Source organism: Balaenoptera physalus (genome assembly GCF_965194825.1).
Source record: "Balaenoptera physalus genome assembly, chromosome: 7".
Taxonomy (NCBI): domain Eukaryota; kingdom Metazoa; phylum Chordata; class Mammalia; order Artiodactyla; family Balaenopteridae; genus Balaenoptera; species Balaenoptera physalus.
The window spans coordinates 111,825,820-111,841,754 of record NC_138886.1 but is presented as its reverse complement, the minus strand read 5'-3'; the positions used below and the strand labels follow the sequence as shown (position 1 = coordinate 111,841,754).

The following is a 15,935-nucleotide window of genomic DNA, read 5'->3' as shown; positions in this document are numbered from 1 at the left end:
CACTTTGCTGTACAGCAGTAATTAACACAACATTATAATTCATCGACAATAAAAAATAATAAACAAATAATAAATAAATAAAATTTTTAAAAAAGAGCACTAGCTCTTTTGTAAAACAATCTGTTCTCATTTGCGTCTTCTTTAATTTTTCTTCTTTTCAGTAAGCCAATTTTCAATTAAATTCAATCAAGCCATATTGGATACTAATAAATGTATAAGTACTGCCAGGAACATAACGTTACATTTAATAAGCTGTAAGTGCCTCAAGGGTAGAGACCATGTCTTATCAGCCTGTTTTCTGACCTCCTAACATAGCATAGCAGGGGCTTTATAATACACAACTTGAACCAAACACAAATGAATGTCTCAGTTGTCATCTTTGGGTACTCATTATCAAGTAAGTGAGGACAGGGCAAATGCAAAAATTAATTATAAATCAAGGCGGAATGTACTAAGCCCATAATATAGAGACAAAGTGTTATGAAGGCTAACAGTAGAGTAATAACATATTTTAGGGGTTAATTAAAAAGAGCTCCATGGAGGAGATAATAATTAATGTGGTCCATGAAGAATGATGCTAGGTGGAAAAAGGAAACTAAAAATCAGACAAAGGGGCTTCTCTGGTGGCACAGTGGTTAAGAATCCGCCTGCCAGCAGGGAACGCAGGTTCGAGCCCTGGTCCAGGAAGATCCCACATGCCACAGAGCAGCTAAGCCCGTGTGCCACAACTACTGAGCCTGTGCTCTAGAGCCTGCAAGCCACAGCTACTGAAGCCCATGCACCTAGAGCCTGTGCTCTGCAACAGAAGAAGCCACCGCAATGAGAAGCCCGCGCACCAAAACGAAGAGTAGCCCCCGCTCACCACAACTAGAGAAAGCCCGCACATAGCAAAGAAGACGCAATGCAGCCAAAAATAAATAAATTAAATAAATAAATAAATAAATAAATAAAATAAAAATCAGACAAAGAACATTCCAGTTGGAGGGAATGATACGAAAGAAGGTGCTGAGGCCTTGGGAGATGCAGAATAGCACTAAACATTTATAGTCAGCATGACATAGTAATTATATGTACAGGCTCTGGGGATCGAATTCCTGTGCTGCTATTTACTCATTGTGCAGCTACGGTCAAATTACTTAAACTCTTCTGTGCCCCAGTTTCCCTGACTGTAATAAGTGATTAGAATAGTATCCTTCTCCATAAGGCCATTGAGAGTATTAAATTTGTTCCTCCATGTGTCTGACATATAGTAAGTACTCAAAAAATGTTTTTTATTATCATGACTACGGTAGAAGTTTGAATGCTGGATAAATGCTCAGAAGATTCTTTCTAATTTCAGCTATTCCACTATGTAGGGATATAATCTTAGGAAATTTTACTCAGTTAACAAAAGGCTAAGTGTCTACTCTATGTTTATCAGTTAACCTCACTGGGACTCAGTTGTTTTCCTCTGTTAAACAAGAGGTTTGACAGGATTGCTATTAAGTCCCTTTCTGTTCTAAAATCTATGAGTGTTTTTATTGTACATGGATTGAAATGCCAGATAAACGTAGGAGAGCCGAAAGATAACAAATTTGGAAAGACAGAGAACTCCGAGTTCTGAGAGGCTGTAAGGACCAGGTGAGAAGTCGGTATTCCAGCAGATGGAGAAATTTTGCAGAATTCTGATTGGAGGAAAAACCATTCCTAGTTTGAGGAGAAGGCTTAAGGAATACTTTTGAATACATTAGAGCCATCTATCTCCCCTTCCTGCCACAAAACACTCTCATGTAAATGATTTAACCCACGGAGGACATAGTTTATGATTTGTAGTGTCAATAAACCATTGCTAAATAAACACGTTATTTTAAAGATTCTATTATTTACTGCTCCACTGACAATGAAGAAATCCAAATATGAATCCTAACCATTCTGTGTAGCTATCATATCTACAGAGGGCTCATGGGCACTAAATACACAATTACCTGTGATAAAGAAAAAAAATGCTCCATGAAAACCATGACGATTTCAGTGATACGCTGAGTCAAAGCGGTTTATAAGTAGAGGTGATGAAACACTATTTTCCTGAATGTATTTAATCCAGGGATTTAAAAATCGAATATTTGGATTTTGGATTCATATGACCCCTTTTCCAAAGTTCAGTTTTTCACTGATGGGTATTTCAGACACTCCTTTGATAAACTGTCCCACTTTAAAAGTAATTCTACTTTCTGTAATTTGAACTCGTTACTTCTTGCATTCATTCAACAAATATGTACTGACTGCCTAATATACCCAGCCAGCACTCTCTTGGGCTCTGTTGAGCAACATAGACAGAGTTCCTATCTTAGAGCTTATAAATTAGCAGAGAGACTAGACATTGAACAAGGAAACAAAATGTACATATATATGTACATATATAGCTATATAAAAATAAATGCATATTACTAAAATTGTGGTGAAGTCAATAAAGAAGGCACAGGTGCTAGAAGAAACACTCTGAGGGGAGTACTAACTATGGATCTGACAACCCAGAATGGGCTTTCTGGGAAGGAGACCTTGTAGCCGAGACCTGAGAGATGATGAATCAACCTTGCAAACAGGGGTGAGGAGGATTCCAAGAACAGGTGTGAGCCTGTAGGGATGGTTCTGAGCTCGGAAAGACTTTGACGTCCTGGAGGGGCAGAAGGAGGCCAATGCGGCTATAAGGAGTAGCGGCAGGTGGGTGAGGCTGGAGGGGTTGGTCAGGCCAGGCAGGGAGCCTGTGGTCACACCAAGAATTCTGGATCTTTCATGCACAGTGGGAAGCCACTAAAATGTTTTTAACAGGGGAATGTTATGATTTCATTTACATTACACAAATATTATTCTCACTGCTGTATGGAAGATGAATTGAAGAGGGGCAGGGATGAAGTTGGGGAGGCAGATGGACAGTAGACAGTTTGAGATATATTTTGCAGAGAGAGTCTATTTGTTTGGAGAGGAAACAGCAGTCAGGGCCATTCTTACAGGGTAATGCAATTTAGAGTTGATGGAAACTTGAGCTAGAGCTGTCATTTTCACATATTATTTTGGAATTTAAATTTATTTTTAAATGAGATTTTATGCAAGAACCCCACAATCCAAAGTTGCTTTGGTTGAAGCAGGGGTAGGGGCAGGAAACACAGAACCCAGCCCTAGACTGGACCACCAGCTTCACCACATTGGTGACCCCTGCAGCATATAACCTTGGGAAGAATGAAAACCATGTTATAATCATTTATTAGTTATAGCTTGTTTTACAGCTACATTAATTTAACAAATATTTACAGAACATTGCCCATCTGCTATGCACTATGCTAAGCTCTCATAGAGCTTTATTATTTTAATTAGGTGGCAGACAAGAAAAGAGCAAATAAATACACAACAAGATAGTCAGAGAATGTGATATATGCCTTAAAAGAAGTGAATATGTCATGGAGAGTAACCTGGAGGGGGGCCCAGGTTAGATTGGGTGGTAGAAGACAGTCTTTTGAGGAGGAGACATTTGAGCTGGGTCTTGGCTGTGGATATTGGTTCAAGTCTGTGGCTGTCTAATACCTTTTCAATGTCTGCCTAATGTTTGCAGAATTTCTCACCTTATCCCACTTGCCCAAGGTAAAAGCAAAATCTTGTTTTCCCAGTGTCCCTGTGACCAGGGTGCATGCCTGTGGCATAAGCTCCTCCAATCACATGCACCCTGCAGTGTAAACATCTGACAATTAGCTTTTTTATTATATTGTAAGCTCCTGACACTAAGCTTTTGATTGCTGAGGCATCCACTTCAAAGACATCTATCTCAAATAAACACATTGCCAGCTACACAACTATAGAGTCAGACTGTTCCACCTATGAAGGTTCCCATTTTAGAAAGCTCTGGTTGACCTAGGTTATGGACCATTTGACTGCTTCCTTTTCCCTTTCCACACTTTAATTCCTGCTCTTATGCTTTAGGTTCAGCAATGAAGATCGAAGCCTCAAAACCCTAGGCACCCTACCGTTGACCCCAGTATAAGTAGAACCCTAGGCCCATACTCTCTCTTTCTCTCTCTGCCCGTGACCTCACTGTGTAGTCCCAGGCATGCTGTGTACCCTCCAGGACTTGCGAGTAATATACCTTGTTCTTCCAAATTTCCCTCATGGTTGTTGCAGAGGGTGTCTTGCAATCATAGTGAGAACCACAAGAGCTGGTCCAGACACAACATTGGCTCTGGTCTGGGAAATGTCTGTGGGGGCTCCTCATGAGTAGATCAGGCCCCAGTGAGTGCCCCCAGGCATTTCTAGCCAATACCATCACCATCGATAGGCTGAGACTGACACCAAACACACTCACTGGAGTTTCACACAGAAAAGAGTGATTTGAAGAGAGGCGATGGCTTTAAAGCATCTCCGGCAGAGTAGCGGAGCTTGCTTGGGAGACAACAGGTAAGTGGTCCTCGTGGGATCACCCGTCATCAGCATCATGGTGTGGGCTGTGACACCGGGCTTCATGGTGGCCCCAGTCAGATCTTCACTGGAGCAGCTGCTCATGGCTGTTCAAGCTGCTCCCCTGGTTCATCGTCAGAATCTGGGGACTTCTAACATGATTTAAAAAATTACTTTCCTGCTTGAACTAGCCACAGTGAGTTCTGTTCTTTGTGACTTAGAATCCCAACTGATGCAGTAATTGATTCTAGGAATGTCTGCCGTCAACAGCCTTCAAGTAAATGCAACACGAGGACTATGGGGTAGTCGGGTTGCCTCTCAGCTGAAGAGTGTATAGAAGGAAAACAAGTTCAAAGTCTTCATTTCCCAGCCTCAGGCATAATAAGAAAGCCAGGTAAGTTCTTTGATTTTTAAGGCTATACTGAAAAAAAAACAAAAACAAACATTTATCTTTGTTGCAGACCAAAGTAATCGAAAATCAAAGTCAAGGTTTGAGCTTGAAGGTTGCCAAAATTCAGAGGGAGAAAGTGACATCACCAAACTAGTAGCGCAGGAAAACCCAGCCTCTGTCTCCTCAAAAAGTTAAAAAAATTGAGCAGCTATCCATGAATAAAAATTGTTCTGGGAGAGCTCTGGAGTCCACTTAAAAAAATATCAACAACTCAGTGGAACAAAAACAACTGAGAATAACTGAATAAAAATGAAGGAAGCACAGCTTCATTTTGCCTTCATCTTTCTATTCCTCAAGCTGACGTTGATCAGCACCAAGAGGGAACTCCCCAGCTAGAAAGAGTTCCCCTCACTGGGAAAGGAAGACTAGGGTAAACAACCAGCTTCCCCAGCCTTTCACTGCTCTCTTCTCTTCACTCCACCCCCTCTGACTCCACCAAGCAGCCAGCCCCATCCTCTGTGGTCATGTGAGTGTCACTACACAGGCACTGGAGCCGGCCCCCACAGCTGAGTGTGTGCACACCCCTGCTCTGGTTACTATCACTGCCTGCTCTGGTCTCCAGCCACTGGACTTGACGGCACTGCTGAGGACCCTAACAGCCCTTCTAGCTATTGCAGACTCCCTGTATCACTCACCCAGGATGACACATTTGTCAGTGCTATGGACCCCAGTGGCCTGAGCTAAAAAGACATCACACCCCTGGACCTGGTGCCATCACACGCCCCTACACTTGGCATCCTGCACCACTAGGACCAGGGTCAAAGAACACTTCAGTGTGTCCCCACCCACTAGTGAAAATCTTCCCTTACTGACGTCAGTTCATAAAGTCTAGAAGAGGTGACTGCTTCTTCAAATGTGCAGACACCTATGTAATGCTACAGGAATCACAAAGAATCAGGGAAACATAACTCCACCAAAGACATGCAGTAAATCTCCAGTAACTGGTCCCAAAGAAATAGAGACCCAGGAATTTTCAACAAATTCAAAATAATTGTTCTAAAAATGTTCAGAGAGCTACAAGAGATTGCAGATAAACAATTTAACAACATCAGGAAAGCCATACAAGAATAAAATGAGTTCAACAAAGAGATAGAAAACATAAAAAAGAACCAAACAGAAATTTTGGAACTGAAGAATACAACAGAGAGCTTCAATAGCAGGCTTGACCAATCAGAAGAAAGAATCAATGAGCTTGAAGACAGATCAATTGAAATGATCCAATCAGAGACACAAAAAGGAAATAATGACAAAGAATGAAGAAAGCCTCGGGGACTTATGGGACACCATTAAGAGAAACAGTGTAAACATCATTGGAATCCCAGTAGGAAAAGAGAGGGAGAAAGGGATAGCAAGCACATTTAAAAGAAATAATAGATAAGAACTTCCCAAATCTATGGAGAGATTTGGACATCCAGCTTCATGAAGCTAATTGATTACCCCAAATTTTCTATCTAAAATGATATTCTCTAAGGAAAATTATTTTTAAAAAACTGTCTAAAATCAAAGGGAAAGAGTATTCTAAAAGCAGCAAGAGAAAAAAATTCTCTCATACAAGGAACCCCCCCCCCCCACCAGGGCAACTGCCAACCAAGAATGCTTTCTCCAGCAAAGTTATTCTTCAGCAATGAACGTGTGATAAAGACTTTCCCTAACAAACAAAAGCAGAAGGAGTTCATCACCGCTAGACCTGCTTCATGAGAAAGGCTGAAAGGAATTCCTCAAGCTGAAAAGAAAGGATGCTAATTAGTAACATAAAAACATGTAAAATTTTAAAAATTTGCTTTCTCTTTGCTTTCCTTTTTAGCTTACTTTCTGGGTTATGAAGTAATGGCTTCTACATGCAATGTATGACACAAAGATATTCATATATTATTATCCCTTGAAAATACCATACATTAAAAATAATCTTCACACGAAAACTGTAAAAACTATCAGAAATAAACCTCATTATTTTATGAAAGCAAAAAACAATAGAAACAAAAACTAGCAATTCTACCTGACAGTAGCTGAATTTCGGGAAGGACACAGATTCTGAACTAGTGTTTTAAACGAATTAAAATTTTGGATAAACTATAAAATGTGCTATATCTTTTTTATTTGTTATATAATTTTTTTGTATATCCTATACTCTACTTAGTTGACATAAAATTACCTGTTTCTATACAGATTAAACAATTTAAAATACAAAAAGTCAAGTTTCAAAATATCAGTTGAGTCAATAATATTATTTCAGATTTATATATTTATTTTTATAGACTCAATTTAAATTGAAATGTCAAAGAAAAGGAAGGATGATCATTTCTGTAAACATGCTTTTACTTGCCTTGTTGATGTGATGTGATGATGGAACACAAAAGCCAGTGTTTTCTGGGACAAAAAGTCTTATCCATTAAAGTATGTATCCAGCAACCTAATAAAGCACTTCACATCTGTTCATGCCAAAAACGGATCTAAACAAGATATTTTGGGTGAGGGTGTAAGAATGAAGAAAGCTTGGCTCAAAAATGCTGGGACCTTCCTAAACCTTAAAATTATTTTTTCAGAAAAACCTTTTCTTAAGGCATCTTATGAAGTTGCCAAACACAAGAAGCTCCACTCTACTGCAGAGGCTTAAGTAAAGCCATGTGTTGTAAATAGTGGAGAATGTCTGTAAAATAGAACATAGGAAAATCTGGAAGTGGTTTTCTTGTCTAATGATATATTCTGGAGTAGTCAATATTGCTTTTAACATCTTGAAGCAAGTCATCAAGCAATTGACAGAGTCCTTATTCCCTTTCAATATGCAACTGGGTGAAACCACAGCCATCATTCTGTGTAATCACCTCCTTTTTTATATTCACTATTTACATGCTAATGCCATCAAAGAAAAAAAATATTATTTTGTGAGTCCCTTTTGAAGTTACGAAGATTGTCAATGTTGGGGAAACGGTAAGTTTTTTTGCCAACCCACTTTCACCAAAAGTAATAGCTTCATACACTGCACAGACGGAGCCCCTCTAATGCTTGGTAAGATATCTGGTTTATGCTACTTTAGGGAAAAAGGAAGCTCTCCACATCTTTGTCATGCACGGACATGCTAAGACTCTTCCAATAGCCCTGAAAGAAGTTAGGTTGACAGTCATAAAGCTATGAACTTCATCAGAACTGATGATGATTGCTTGCTTACAAAACAACTGAAACCTAATCTGAAACTTTGTTAAAAGGGGAATTGATATGAAGGGATTGACCATAATAAGGCTAGAGAACCAGACTTGGGCAGGCTTAAGGGAGGGGAACCAGCCAAATTCTTGTCAGAGAAGAGGCCAATGGTGGTGCCAATGCCACTAGGATCTTGACTCAGCTGCAGTCATCAGAAATAATCCATACTGACCCTCTGCTTTGGTGTTGCTCCTTGAGGAATATCTGTTTGTCACCTTTAGGTCATGTGGCTACACTCAAGCTGACAAGAGGTGAAGAGAAGAATACCTGCCCCCCTTCAGTTTTCCTAGTGGGAGGAAAGGTATAATTTTCTAAAATATATAATTGGCCAGTGGTGAACATAGTGGAACAAATAAGCCTGAGCTCTTTCCTCTCAACCTTTTACAATGATATCATATTGTAAAGTTCACTTTTCAGATAGCAGCCTAACATTGTAGATTCATATATACCTTGCCATCCTGCATAGCTCTATTAAGAATGACTGCAGCTAGATATGTGTGTAAGTGTATGTGTTTGTGTGCATTTTTGTGACAAATTCCAAAAGAATTATTTGTCACCCATCAATCCTTTTAACTATACCCACTAACAGGAGTAATAATTGATTTAAGTTATGCCATCAACCTATCACAGTGAATATAAGCATATGTTTTATTTTTAAGTGCAACATCTTTATTTCTTCTTTTCAGGCTAGTGAAATCATGTGCTTGAGGGAAAAGAAAGACAAACTTCTTTTGGGTAAGATCGTAGTGAGGGTAATTGGCTGTGAAAACAATCAACAAAGACAAATTTCCACTTCAATCAATAAAGTAATTAAAAATTTTTTGTGGACTCATGTATACTCAAATCATGGTTGGATAACTTGTCAACAAAGCTTTATTCCAGGACAGTGAAGTAAAGTCCTCAGAGCTTTGAGAAAGAAAAAAATTATGATCCAAGAATTAATCATGGAAAATTGGATTGCAAAATGAAGGACCTCTAATGATTATGTTATTGAAGAACAGATAATGGGCAAATGGGTTGGGAGGAGAGATATTAGGGAAGGGAATGTGATGAGTGTGATGGGAGGGTTAGATGAGAGGTTGGGAGGAATGGGCATTGAGGGTCCTGAGCCCTGGTAGCTCCCATCGCCACGATAGCTTCCTCCGCTCCTCCTTGACACACAGTGGACTTTTGGGAGCTATCCCAGCTACCGTTGCTATTGTCCCTCAGGAGCGAGGAGTTCATATGGGGTAAAGGATAAGGTATCAGCTAGAGATGTAGGGCTAAGGGTTCATGGGCTGCATTCTGAAGCAGGACCAACCAGAGGATCAAGCACACTGGCATAGGTAGACATTGCTTCTTGTGATGGCCACGTCAGGTGGATCTCTGCTATGGAAGCAAGAATGAAACCAACTCTGGATATCAGAACGCAGAGTTGTCTGATTTCCAGTGCATTTTGCACCCAGTTTTCCATAAGTAAGTCCCCTTTACTTCTGAAAATTATAACCTGGATCTAGTTTTGCAGAGGCAAAAAACAATCTGTCTTTGATGGGATCCGGTCAAAGTCAGATGACCTGATTGATGAGTCTGAAGAGGATTTGAAGAATCTTCAGACTAGGAACTTTATTTACCTGCCTATAGGTGAAGTCAATAACTTGGAGGAGTCTGTTTTCCCTGATTCATATAATTAAGTTGGCTTTAAGCTTAGAAAATACTTTTTTTACAAAAGAAAGAAGATTTTTTTGAGCTTGTGAGAACATAGAAAACTTTGAAGACTGACATCATTTGTGAAATTACTGGAGTGACCTTGTTCCTAAATAAGGTATCTGTTTTGAGATGATCTTTTCTGAGGAATGTTTTAAAAATATTATCGAATAGCTTAAGCATAATCCTGCTTTCTCTCAGCCGAAAAAATTATAGAAAGTTCTTAATTATACCTATAAAGTCTAACTAAATTAAACCAATAAAACTCTTACCATAGGCAAAAGATACATCATTATCTTGCTATAATACTGTATTAGGGTTCTTATGGAGGCTACATGCCCTGATCTGTTGTCTACAAGCTTAAGACCTAGGAAAACTGGTAGTATAGTTCCAGTGCAAATCTGAAGGCCTGAGAACCAGCAGAAGTGATGGTGTAACTTCTGGTCCCAGTCTGATGACCTGAGCCAGGAGCACTAATGATGTAAGTTTCAGTTTGAAGGCAGAAGATTGATGTCCCAGCTCCATCAGGGAGAGAAAGAGAGAGAGATACAGAGAGACAGAGAGAGACAGAGAGATGAGCAAATTCTTTTTCTCCACATTTTTGTTGTATTCAGGCCCTCAATGGATTGGAATATGCCCACCAACACTGAGGAGAGCCATTGGCTTTACTCAGTCTACTGATTCAAATGCTATTCTCATCTAGCAAGACTTTCACAGACATACCCAGAAACAGTGTTTAGTCAAATATCTGCGTGCTCCATGAACCAGTCAAGATAATACATAAAATTAACCATCACAAATACCTTCAGACGTTGTTTTCCAAACACCTTTCTTTATTTTTGAATCAATTATGTGTGCCCACAGCTAAAATTGTCATATAGCTTTACGAAACTTACTCCAAAGGACTTCCCCGGCTGTCCAGTGGTTAAGACTCGGTGCTTCCATTGCAGGGGGCACAGGTTCAATCCCTGGTTGGAGAACTAAGATCCTGTATTCCAGGTGCCGCAGCCAAAAAGAAAAAAAAAAAAAAAACTTCAAAAACCAAACAAAAACGCTTCTCCCTCTCCTCTACCCACATAAATGCCAACTCATATTTGCAAGAAGCAACCACTCTCAACTTTTTTTAGCTATTTCCCTTGGTTTCTATCTTGATATTTCTAAATAACATGGTTTTATTGCTACTTCTTGGTTTTTCCATCTTACCCATTATCTAATGTATGTCCACGATGGAACATGATAATTTAGCTTTCATTTACATACTCAATCCATACATATTTACACTTTTCATATCCTCACCCTCCCAGTAGATTTATATCATAACTTTGGTTAGATTAATATGTATGACTATGTACATTGTTAATCATATGTCATGCTATGTATTAAAATCTCTTTCCCTTTCTTGCACAAATTAGTTCTTTTTGGAGATAATGATTCCTTTGTTTTGTTGTTGTCACAGTTTCCTCTATACTTATAAATGCATCCCCAATTACTACTACCTAAACTGTCTATCAGTTTTCCCTACTTTACGATGACTTCCTGATATCAAGACCAATGGCATCTTACGGCTCCTCTACAGCTGTCACTGCAGGATCTGTTTTCATTATCACGCTGGGGATTCTCTCTCCCTCTCTATTCTATTGTATCTCCCTTTTCTTGGTTCACCCATATTTCTAGCTTTTCATTTATTACATTGTTTTAATAAAAAGTACCGCCTCCAGTAACTTACTGAGAAAGGAAATATAGGAGATAAATTTTTTGAGACATATTTGAAAATGTCTTTATTATCAAATATCATAATTCATCAATTATGGGTATGGACTTTTTGGGTAGGAATCTATTTTCCCTCAGAATTTGGAAATCACCACCTCCATTCCCTTTTTGCTCCAAGTATTGCCATTTAGGAAGTCTGATGCCATTGTGTTTCTTCTTATTTTGTGTATAGCTTGAAATTCTTTCCCTCCCCCTGTTTTTGGATTTTGCTTTTTGTCCCCATTGTTCTGATGTTTCACAATGATGTGCCTTAATGTGGGTCTATTTTTAACCATTGTTCTTAATACTCAGTGGGCTCTTTCAATCTGGAAACTCTTATACTTCCCTTCTAGGACATTTTCTTGAATTATTTCTTGGATCACTTCTTCCATTCTGTTTTATCTATTCTCTCTTTCTGAAACTTCTACTGTTCAGATGTTGGGACCTCCTCTAATTGTCTTGTATTTTCATCTTTTCTGTTTTCCTTTTTTGCGTTTTTCTTCTACTTTCTGGTATATTTCCTCAAATCTATTTCCCAAATCCTCTACTGCAGTTTTCCTTCTCTGTTCTCATGTTTCTTTTTTATGATTTCCAAGAATGTTTTAAATTTTACATTATTTATCTTTCTATCTATACACACACATACATACACACAGGATGTATATATAAAATCATCCTGTGCTTGTTTCACGAATGCAATGTCTTTTAAAATCCCTTGGAAGATATTGGTAATTGTTTTAAAGTTATCATCTGCTTAGATAATCTGTATTTCTTCCAAGTGGCTTTTTTCTGCTTATTTGTTTTTGTCTCTAATATTCTTATCAGAATCTTTCACCAGAAATCTGCTGATATCTGGCTTTCTCTTTCTATTTTTAAGCGTGTGTCTTTAAAAAGCTGTTACAAAGTTTTATTGCATGCATAGGGCTTGTGTGCGTCACTGTGAAGTGACCTAGCTGAGATTTTCACTGTGGAACTCTGGATATCATTCTGTTTAGTTTTTATTTTGTTGTTGTTGTTGTTTAGTTTTTAGTTTTTGTTTTCTTTGGCTTAGTCAGATTTCCCAGAGAAAAATCTTCCAACATCTTACCTGAGGGATATAAACGTAACTGCCAGTGTTCCGAGAACCAAGATAGGAAAGAAACTTGGAAATATCAACATGGAGCAGTAGTTTCTGCTTAAACTCTGGTCCAGTTGGTACCCCCTCCTTCCTCCGTGTCTACTGCCCCTCCCCCAATATCCAGAGAACAAATCTCAATTTTTTTCCTGGGGTGTGGAAGGTCCTGAACGCTTCTTAAACAGTCTTTGAAACATTCCTCTGGTTTTGGGAGAGCACTCACCCTTCAATGGAACCTGGTGCCTCTAAATCCTGAGATTTGGGAATTCTGTGATGGACATTGGATTAGTTCTCCACTGTTCCTCCTGCCAACTTGGCATTCAACTTTGTTATGTCTAGTTAGTAATTCACCATTTCTCCTCTGCTTTTCAGTTTCCAAAATTTTGTCCTAATGGTCTCCAAACATTGTGCAGGTTTATTCCTTTTGTCACAAATATAATTCCTTTTCTGATATTTTCTGTTTTGGAAGGGAGCAGAAATAAAGGTTTGAGTTCAATCTGCAAGCTTTAAACACCATCTCCATCATCAATTTCTAAAGATAGAATTTTCCTTTCCTTATTTTCCTCAGCAAAATTATGGGGTTTTCTCCCACAATGCTGCAGGTAAAGGAGAAATTTTTGTTTGACATTTTCCCCCAGTTAACTATTAATAGGTTTTCTTTTTATTTAAAAATTTCCTTAATTCTTTTAAGGCATTGCTGGGTTTTTTTTGTTTTGCTCTTTTTTTTTTAGCTACTACAGTCTCAAATAAAAAAATGCAGTTTCAAAACTTGGGCAAAATTAGAAATTATTCAAACTCTTGGAATTTTAACATTTGTGGTAATTTGAAAATTATACCAACTTCTCCCAATATATATTTTTTATAATGGAGAGTTTTGCTCACCTGTGACCAAAGCACTAATAATGCAAGTAGTTCTGAAAAGTGATGATGATATTGAAAAGAAATTGATCTGCAATAGGATTTCTGTGTAAGGAAGTCCTGTCCATTAGTGAGACAACTTCCTACTCTAATTGACCAACAGACATGATGACTACAACTAACAAAATGGGAAGAAGCTGTATTTGTGTATTTTTTCTCTAATATTTTTAATGCTGTTCCCAGAGTATCTTTTTTGTTCAATGTTTAAAAGAAGACTAATGTGAAAATGATGCAGTAACTGGGTGTCAGAAAAAGGACCCAATTTTCCCAGGCATTGCTAAACAGCGCAGTTCATTATCTTTGTTTTAGAGCTACTCTTGTTTTTATGGAGCACCACTTATCACATAATAATTATATGATGAACAAAGATTTCCTAAGAAGAGCCTCAGTATTGATAAATTCAAAGCACACTTTTCTAGCCCTGAAAACTCTTTGATCTAGTAGGATAATTGTTCTTAGAACTGAAATGCATAACCGTTACATAATGAAGGAAAACATTTTGAGATTTTCTGGTCGATGGAATATGTTTCAGTCTGTTGAACTCACCTTCAGTTGAAGTATTTGAATTCATAGGAATGGTAGATATTACCTCTCTTAGCATCCACAGAGTTAAAAATCTTTTATTAGGGACACTTCTATTGTAAACACACTCCGAGCATACAACATTGAAAAAGACTATTAAGAAATAGAAAATTAAAAGGCAGACCTAAACACAAAGATTGTCCACTTAAGGCTCTAAAGAGGGCTAGTGTGGGAGAAATCTGTGGGTATCACAGCCTCTGAGTCCCAGAGAAACCAGAAGGGGCCCAGAATTCCTCTCTTATAGTGTTAAGATCATTAAAAAAAAAAAAAAAAGGTCGGGGGGGGAGCCACAAGAGGCAAGAGTACAGAACCAGCACAATACCTCTAGCATAATACCCTCAAGGTCAAACCATGTTACCGCAAATAGCAGGATGACATTCTTTCTCATGGATGAAAATATTCCATTATATACATATGACATCCTTATGCATTTATTTCCTTTATGCATTCATCAACTGACACACACTAAGGCTGTTTTATATCTTGGCTATTGTGAATAATACTGCAAAGAATTTGGAAGTGAAGATATCTTTTCCAGATTCTGTTTTCATTTCCTTTGGATGTATACCCAGAAGTGGGATTGCCAGATCATATGGTAGTTCTATTTTTAATTTAATCTTTGCCAAGACCAACGTCAAGGAGAGTTTCCCCTATGTTTTCTTCTAGGATTTTTATGGTTTCACATCTCCTGTTCAATCTTTAATTCATTTTGCATTGATTTTTGTGTATCTTGTAAGATAGGGGTCCAGTTTTATTCCTTTGCATGTGGCTGTCCAGTGATTCCATTACCATTTATTGAAGAAACTATCTTTTCCCCACTGCATATTCTTGGCTCCTTTGTTATAAATCAATTGACTATATATGCATAGGTTTATTTCTGGGCTCTCTATTCCACTCTGTTGATTTACGTGTCTGTTTATATGCTAATACTATGCTGTTTTGATTATGATAGCTTTGTAATGTAATTTGAAATCAGGAAGTGTGGTACCTCCAGCTTTGTTCTTTCTCAAGTTGCTTTGGCTATTTGGGGTCTTTTGTGGTTCCATACAAAATTTAAGATTGTTTGTTCTATTTCTGTAAAAAAGTTATTGCAATATTGATCAAGTCTGCATTCAATCAGTAGCTTGTTTTGGGTGGTATGGACATTTTAATAATATTAATCTTCCAATCAACAAGTACAGAATAGCCTTACATTTGTGTCTCCAATTTATTTTTATCAAAGTCTTGTAGTTGTCAGTGAATAGATCTTTTATTTCCTTGGTTAAATTTATTCCTTAGTATTTTATTCTTTTTGCTGCACTTGTAAATGGTATTTTTCTTAATTTCTTTTTCTGATAGTTCATTACTAGCGTGTAGAAATTCGACTGAATTTTGTTGCTTTTGTATCTGAAACTTTACTGAATTCATTGATTAGTTCTAATAGTTTTTTGGTGGAGTCTTTAGGGTTTTTTTATATATGAAATATTATGTCATCTGCTAACAGTTTTACATAAGTTTTACTTCTTCCTTTCTGATTTGTATGCCTTTTATTTCTTTTTCTTGCTTAAGTGTTCTGGTTAGGACTTCCAGTACTATGTTGAATAAAAATGGTGAGAGTGGGCCTCCTTGTCTTGCTCCTGATCTTAGAGGATAAGCTTTTAGCTTTTTACCAATGAGTATGATATTAATTGTGGACTTGTCATGTATGCCTGTATTATGTTGTGGTATGTTCCCTCTGTATGCAGTGTGTTGAGAATTTTTATTATGAAAACATGTTGAATTTTGTCAAATGCTTTTTCTGTATCTATTGAGATGACTGTATGATTTTTATCCTTCATT

The 15,935-nt window shown here is 37.9% G+C and overlaps 1 long non-coding RNA gene across 1 annotated transcript in view; it reads left to right on the top strand.

Annotated features, from left to right (window-relative positions):
- LOC309664125 overlaps nt 1–15,935 on the top strand; it is a 764,383-nt gene that overhangs the window by 151,637 nt on the left and 596,811 nt on the right. The gene's annotated exons all lie outside the window — the stretch shown is intronic.